Source organism: Carcharhinus amblyrhynchos, chromosome 5, assembly GCF_965287045.1.
Source record: "Carcharhinus amblyrhynchos chromosome 5, sCarAmb.v2.hapA, whole genome shotgun sequence".
NCBI classification, from domain to species: Eukaryota; Metazoa; Chordata; class Chondrichthyes; order Carcharhiniformes; family Carcharhinidae; genus Carcharhinus; species Carcharhinus amblyrhynchos.
Window position 1 is genome coordinate 64,432,016 of NC_137328.1, and position 6,989 is coordinate 64,439,004.

Sequence of the window (6,989 nt, forward strand, 5' to 3'; positions counted from 1 at the left end):
CAGAAGAATGTATTGCCAACATGGCGAAGGGGCAGGTCTGGGTAATGGGCTGGATAGCAGAGCAGAGCACAAAGAAGTAGTAGGATTGATACAGAAATGTATAGCTGATGATGCCAGGAATGTAGCATTAATGGGGTAGAATCTTATCCACTTTAAAAATAATCAATGAGGAGAAATCATTTCCAGGTACCACCCCTACACTTGCTGGTAATGTGCTCATTAACACAATCTTTCAGGAGGTGGCCTATTAATTTTCTGACTCCAGAGTGAAGCTAAGGATGATTGGCAGGATCCTGAGGCTGCAGACCCAATCAGAGACCCCTTCACCATGAGATGCTCTCTAAAGAGGTTTGCATTAAAAAAAAAGACTCCAGCTGCAGTTCATCACTCTGGACATAAACCTCCGTCATAGGATAGCTGACTGTCAGCCCTGTGCTCCACTGATCAATGCTTTACCAGTGGAGGAGGCTTCACAGGACCCCCGGACCAAGCCAGCCACTGGCACCTGCTAGGCTTGTCCTTGAATGAGGAGCCTACCTATCATAGAATCCCTACAGTGCAGAAAGAGGCGATTCAGCCCATGAAGCCTGCACCGACAACAACCCACCTAGGCCCTACCCCCTGTAACTCCATGTATTTACCCTGCTAATCCCCCTGACGTTAAGGGGCAATTTTTAGCATGGCCAATCAACATAACCCACACATCTTTGGATTGTGAGAGGAAACTGGAGCACCTGGAAGAAATCCACACAGACTTGGGGAGAACATGCAAACTCCACACAACAGTCTCCTGGGCTGGGAATTGAACCCAGGTCTCTGGCACTGTGAGGCTACCATGCTAACCATTGTGCCACCATGCTGTCCTAAGACACCATATAAGACTTTGCTAGAATCATCAGATTTTAGAACAAACAGCAGCCTGAGTGATGGCTGCCATGGGGAGTCTAAATGAGTCCTATACTTCATCTGGCCCACTTCCATTTCTTAATTTGATTATTTTCCCACCAGCAACAAGTTTTTGTTGTGATAACAGTCCCAACTCCTGATCCTGCCTTGGTGGTGAAAATTCAGCCCAGTGTCTCAATAACAATGCTATATATGCCAAGGTGACAGATTGTGTGGCTAAATCTCTAGCAGGGGTGTTGACCTCATTACATTGGACTCTGAGGCAAGAATACTAACTCTGAGCCAAATTTGCCAATTATGTAGTAAATGTAAAAAATTACATCACCTTATAGATTAAAACTAATTCTCACCTGCAGCCTTTACAACCAAGGACAATAGCAACAGTTGCATGTGAATTTGTTTCCCAAGTCATATACCATCCTGTCTTGGACGTATATTGCTGTTTATTCATTATTACTGGGCAAGTATTCTTGAACTCCATAGTGAACATGCTGCAGCAAGGATAGCAGAGCTGCCCACTTCTCAAGGTAATAAATGCAACCTGAGAACAAATAAAGAAAACAATCTGAGTCAACAACAATTCTTTGTATGCCATGTATGCAAGTGTGATCTCTTTGAGGTTTAATGCATTTTAGAGATGGGGTACTGCACGATTATGCTGGACCTCAATTTTTTACTATATAGGAAGCATGACCTTGAAATATTGTATGTTTGTAAACATGACAGCCTACAAATGTGGGTGAATAAGTCATCTTGGGCAAGAAAGGTGGTGTGATGCTGACATGAATCACATTGCAATCTTCCCACACTTAGTAATATTTTGGGAGAGGAGTGAATTTTGCATCAGTTCTGACAGAGGCAGGACCTAAACATGCTGGCAAGCCCAGCTTCACAGAGATCAGGCACTATTTTTAAAGGGTGCCCTGATCTCAAATTGAAATTGAAGACTCCTCTCCCTTCCCCATGTTCACTGGGATTTTTCTCCCCTCATTGAAGGTATGTTTCTCCACATCCTACCCTCAACATAGAGCACCAGAATTGAGGTCTCCCAGTGAGGCCCCCATTCCCCCATTTTATGACCCCTTACATGCCCCACCCCACCCTCAGGCCCCACCCCCTTGGCACTGCTCCAGCACCCTGGCAATGCTCATCTGGCAGTGCCAGCTTGACAATGCCAAGGTGCCAAGTGCCATTGCCAGGCTGGCACTGCCAGATGAGCACTGCCCAATCATGTCTCTAACCGCCCGGGGGCTTCAACAGCCTCCAAGTGCCGCCTTGCAGGCCTCCTTTTGTGGAGCCCAGTGGTGATCTTGTCAGGTTACAGCTGTGCCAAAGGGTCAGAGAATCCCAGGAGCGAGGAGAATCTGGCTTCAAACAAACTAATCATATTCAAATGCTTATTTAAAAAAAAATTAATTTGGTTCCAGGACTCACTGGGCAGGAACCAGATTACATCGGGGCACAGTGGCTGAGAGGTTTCCAATAGGGTTTTGTATCACCCAAAAGAACACCCCCCCCCTTCATGGGGTTTTGTATCACACTACACACACAAGACCCCTCAGCCATGATTCTCTGACCCCGCACCACCCCAACACAATCTGCGGAGGGCACACTGGGGACCAGAAAATCATTGCCGAGATATTTTTTCCACAAGCTTGCATTGAACTTCAGTGGAACGTTACAGCAGGGAAAGTAGTAAAGGTCAGTGTGGGGATAAGGTGGAGACCCAAAATAACAAGTACAGGAATCTTAGGATCATACTTGCAAACTACGCGGAGGTGTTCCACAAAGCACTCATCCAGTCTGCATTTGGTCTCTTCAGGGCAGGGGAGACCGCATCGTGAGCAGCAAAGAGTATACAAGTAAATCGCTGCTTCACTTGGAAAAAGTGTTTGGGGCCTTAAATGGTGAGAAGTGAGGTGGGTAAAGACACAGCTTTTGTATCTCCTCTGCTTCCATGCAAAGGTGTAATAGGAAAGGAAGGTGGTATTGGAGGGGGTTATTGGAGGTAACTGGTGAGTAGACCATTATATGGCAGAAGGAACTATCCCATTAGAATCTTGAGACAGGAAGACAGGAGAAAATGTGTTTGGTGGTGGCCAAAATGGTGGAGGATGATCCATTGAATATGAGGCTGATTTGGTGGATGTTGAGGAACCCTGTTCTGATTCTAAGAGAGAGAGAGGGGGTGACTGCAGAAGTATATGAAATAGAGCAGACACATTGGAGGGAAACATGCTGTGGGGAGGGGGAGCAGGGAGATGAATCCTAGGTTGCGGAAAAGGGAAGACATATAAGAGTGCACATGGAAAGGATGTGATGGAGATGGAGAAATTGGAGAATGGAACAGAATCCTTACAGGATTTCAGAGGCTATGTAGTCAAGGAAGTGGTGGGAATCCATGGGCTTGTAGTGAATATTAGTTAATAGAATCCCTATAATGCAGAGGGAGACCATTCGGCCCATCGAGTCTGCACAGACAACAATCCTACCCTATCCCTGCAACCCCAGATACTTATCCTGATTATCCTGTTGACACTAAGGGACAATTTAGCATGGTAAATCCACCTAACCTGCACATCTTTGGACCATGGGAAGAAACCATAGCACCTGGAGGAAATCCACACAGACATGGGGAAAATGTGCAAACTCCACAGTCACCTGGACAGTCACCTGAACTTGAGTCCCTGACACTGTGAGGAAATAGTGCTAACCACTGTACCACCATGCTGCCCTACATTAATAACCTATTGACAGAAATGGAGACAGAGAAGTACAGGAAATGCAGGAAAGAGGCAGAGATGGAACAGGTGAAGGTAAGAGAAAAGTAGAAATTGGGAACAACATCAATGAAATTTCCCAGTTTTTGGGGAGAGCAAGAATTGGCACAGTTACCGTCATCAATGTATGGGAAAAAGTGATGAGGGAGGGCACCTGAGTAGTCTTTAGGTAAGGATGTTCCACACATCCCATAGAAAGGCAGTCATAGCTAGGAACAATGTGGGTATCAACACCTTTTGTTTGGAGGAAATGATTGAAGCTGCAGAAGTTATTCAATGTGAGAACAAGTTCAGCAGGCAGGAGTAGGGTACTGCATGGGACTGATTGGGTCTCCAGTCAAGTAAGAAGTGGAGAACACTCAGACCACCCTGTTGGGGTTGGAGGTGTAGAGGGTTCAGACATCCATGGTGAAGAGAAAAAGTTAGAATCAGGAAACTGGAAACTGTTGAAGTGATGTAGGGCATTGGTGGAGTCACGTATTTAGGTTGGAAATGACTGGATAAGGGGAGACACTGAAGCAAGCTATATCCATATGCAGCAAGACCTTGACAACATTCAGGCTTAGGCTGAAATGTGGCAAATAACATTCATGCCATAGAAGTTCCAGGCAATGACATTTGCAACAGGAGAGAATAGAACCATTTCCCCTTGACATTCAGTGGCATTACCATTATTAAATTCCCCCATTGTCAACATTCTGGATTATCATTGACTAGAAACTGGACTGGACTGGCCATTTGAATACAATGGCTTAAAGGGTAGGTCCAAGACTGGGAATGCTGTGGCAGGTAAGTCACCTCCTGCCTCCCCAAAGTTTGTCCGCCATCAACAAAGCACAAGTCAAGAGTATGATGAAACACTCTCCACTTGCTTAAAAGAATCTGGCTCTGAAAACACTCAAGTAGCTCAATACTTCCAGAAAAAAGCAGCCTACTTGATTGCTATCCCGTCGCTATACTTCCTCCATGACTGACATCCACTGGCAGCACACTGTATATTGTATATAAGATGTACTGCAGCAACTCATCAGATCTTCTTCCTCAGTACTTTCCAGACATGCAACCACCACAACCTAGAAGGATAAGAGCAGCAGATACCTCCAATCCACACACTATCCTGACTTAGAATTATAATACTGTTCCTTCACTGTTGGTAGATCGAAATTCAAACTGCCTTCCAAACAGCACTGTGGGTGTACCTGAACCAGATAGACTGTGGCTCACCTTCTTAAGAGCAATTAGGGATGGGTAACATATAATGGTCCTGCTAGCAACTCCCATGTCTCATGAAAAGTATTTTTTTTTCAACTTCTCATTGTGTTTCATTTCTTCTCTCTCTCTCTGAATCTAATTTCTCTCTTTATTCTATCTTTCTTTCCTTCTCTTTATTTCACTTTCTGTACCTAATGTGACATTGAATTAAATGTTCTAACTGAGACTTCCTAGTTAAGACTCTAAATAGCTCAGTAACCATGCTTCAATCTCATAAGTTAAGGAATAATCCAATTGCTTGCTATGTTCGCACAAGTCCCAGATCCCCTGGGGAGGGCATTGCATAGAGTCCCAGGATGGGATTCTCCAGCCGTGCTTATCCCACGACTGGAAAATCCTGCCTGAGGTCAACGGACCTTTGCATGGTCTGTGTCCCATCCACTACAATTCCTGTGGTGGGAAAATGCTGCCCATTGAGTCATTGAGATATACAGCATGGAAACAGGCCCTTTGGCCCAACTCATCCATACTGATCAGGCTGCCTAAACTGAATGTACTCGAAGTCCCACCATCAATTTTCATAGAAAGTCTATGAGCAATTAAAAGCCAAATGAAACGCTGGTGTTGTTCATTTACTGCTGAGAAAAATGTCCAGCCTATTATTGAACAATGATGTATAAAGATGCAGTTTAAGTTACGTTCATGCACCAACTTCCATATTGCAACAATGTAGTTTCTACTGTACCATGACTTTAAAGAAGATATGTGAACACTGACTAGTGGTAGTAATATCAAATTGCCATGAACTAGACAGAGAACTTGAACTTCTAAACTGCAGATCACAGATAATAGCGTGAAGAAGGAAGGTCTCTGTGCTTTTGGTTCAGGGAGGTAATATAATCAGGCTGTTCAAGCTATCATGTAAAAGGCAGTAACGTGACAATCTCATCAATTAATAGCGTCATCATTTAGACATTCTCCTCTTACTGATACAAAATTAGACCTTGATTCATGAAATAAATGTTTTTGTACAAATAATTTTAAAGCAGGTTTCTTACACCACTGAAAACATTACTTAAATGTTCTGACGAATGTGCTGTGCGTTATAATGTCACCACAAAACCAACGAGCAATTTCAGCTTGTTAGGTCCAAAGAACTTAGGTCAGGTGATGCAGGCGACAACACAAGTCTGCTTTCCAAACCTAAAGCAAATTTGGGATCAATTCTTTCTCAGTTCCTTTAGTGCATTGTAACTATATCAATTAGGATCATCTGGATATCATTGCATGAAGAGTTTTTTTTTAAACAAGATCCTATTAAGAGTTCAAAAACTGAGCTGCAAGCAATGTATGTCTCATCCATTGTCCTGCTCACCTACCCATCTTCACTGTTCACACTTCATAGATTTAAGTAATACTTTACCTCTGTGACACATGCAACTAAATAGCAGAGGCATTATGGAGCAATCATTTTAAATTTTAATTAGGTTTTAAGTTTCTTTTGTCAGGTGTAAGATTATGTTTCTTGAATGTAACTGCTTGGATCATAGTTAAAAAAAACCGATGCTTATAAAATTGCAACCTCTGTATGGTTTGTATGAATACTTTTCAAAGCACAAAGGTCTTTAAACTTTTCTATAATTCAAAAATGTTTTAGAGATAGAACTGTTGGTCTGTTCTAATTTTAAAATGAGAAAACAAATATTTTCATGATTGTTGTTGCAAGCACGTTTCTCAATAGAGTGCATCATAAGCATTAGGAAGAACATAACAAAATCAATTGCATTATTCATATCATGTTTTGAATAGTCGTCAAAATTAAGTAATAATTTAAATAAAGCTACTTTCTGTTACCAGTAGAAAACATACTTAGTATAGCAAAACAATACAAGCACTGGCAATATTATTTGTAGAAAACATTACCCAGTTTATAGGGAGCTAAGAGAGTAGATTCAGTGTTATTTGAAGAATTAAACATGTAGAGTCCAGTTTTACCATCAAGTTGAGCCCATTTTCGGGCACAAAAACTTGGTAAAGTCGGGCGTGATCCGCACCCGCCTCCATGCCTATTCCTCCTTTACCAAGGCCTGA